The sequence below is a fragment of the Antennarius striatus genome, chromosome 14 (genome assembly GCF_040054535.1).
Source record: "Antennarius striatus isolate MH-2024 chromosome 14, ASM4005453v1, whole genome shotgun sequence".
NCBI classification, from domain to species: domain Eukaryota; kingdom Metazoa; phylum Chordata; class Actinopteri; order Lophiiformes; family Antennariidae; genus Antennarius; species Antennarius striatus.
Window position 1 is genome coordinate 11,018,118 of NC_090789.1, and position 1,273 is coordinate 11,019,390.

Sequence of the window (1,273 nt, forward strand, 5' to 3'; positions counted from 1 at the left end):
TATCAATCACTATCTCTCTATGTCATGTTGTAAAGAACTGGTAACATGTCCAGAGCCTACCTCTGTTGTTACTTAATGTTAGCCGAGATATACTCTAGCCCACATATGTCAAAGTCAAAGCCCGCCGGCCCGCCGGATGATTTTTAATTACTGCTGGTATTTTGCATACACCAAAACTACGTTCCCCACAATGCAACGGTAGTGGAAGTCACTGCAACGCAGCAAGTGGCTTTGGGTTTCAATGTTTATCAGCAGGGCGGCACAGTGGCACAGTGGGTACCGCTGTTGCCGCACAGCAAGGCGGGTTCGCGTCCCGCTCTGTGTGGAGTTAGCATGTTCTCCCCGTGTCTGTGTGGGTTCTCTCTGGGTTCTCCGGGTTCCTCCCACCTCCAAAAACATGCGCTTCAGATTTATTGACTGGTCCCAAATTGACCATAGGAATGAGTGTGTGTATGGTTGTCTATGACTCTGTGTGGCTCCGCGGTGCACTGGCCCGGACTTTTTCCCCCACCTCACGCCCTAAGCCAGCTGGGATAGGCTCTAGCTTCCCGTGGCCCGCAACGGTGGATGAAGCGGTCATGACAATGGGTGAATGTTTGTCAGCAGTCAGAGCAGAGGTTGAATTTAGCTACTCCCCTCCTCAAAACTGGCTAAAAGAAAGGTGGACACTGAGAGCAGGGGGTTTCAAGCCAGCCGGGAGTCAGAATTTATCTTCAGAGAGGTAAAAGGTAATACTGTGTGTCTTCTACTGAGTTTGCACGTTCCATCCCTGACACAATGCCCCAGCTGTGCATCCAAGCTTCTCAGTCGCTCCCTATCTCTTTTGTAGCACAGACTTGCGTGAACAATTTGTTCACTCTGATGAAGCAGAACAAAAGATCACACAGGATTTCCTGAGGATTTCCTCAGCTCAGAGCCTGACCTCGTTCATGCAGATAAGAGCCATGAGAAATAATACAATTTGTTGTGTTTTCTTATTTTACGAATTGAAAGCAGTGATTGGTAGGATCGTAGAGCAGCACAATTTTTAAAAAATGTTTTTTTGTACAATAATGCATTATTTTTGTGTATGCACAATTTTATTATTGAGCATGCAATATTGCAATAATAATGCAAAAATGCATGCACAATAATGTATTTTTTAATTTATGCAATTTTATTTATGCATTTATCTTAAAATTAAGGGACATATTTTGTTTATGAAAGACATTTACTTTTTTGCCGTTTGCCTGTTGAAAACATTTTCCCTTGAAGTTACTGACGGAGCCATAAG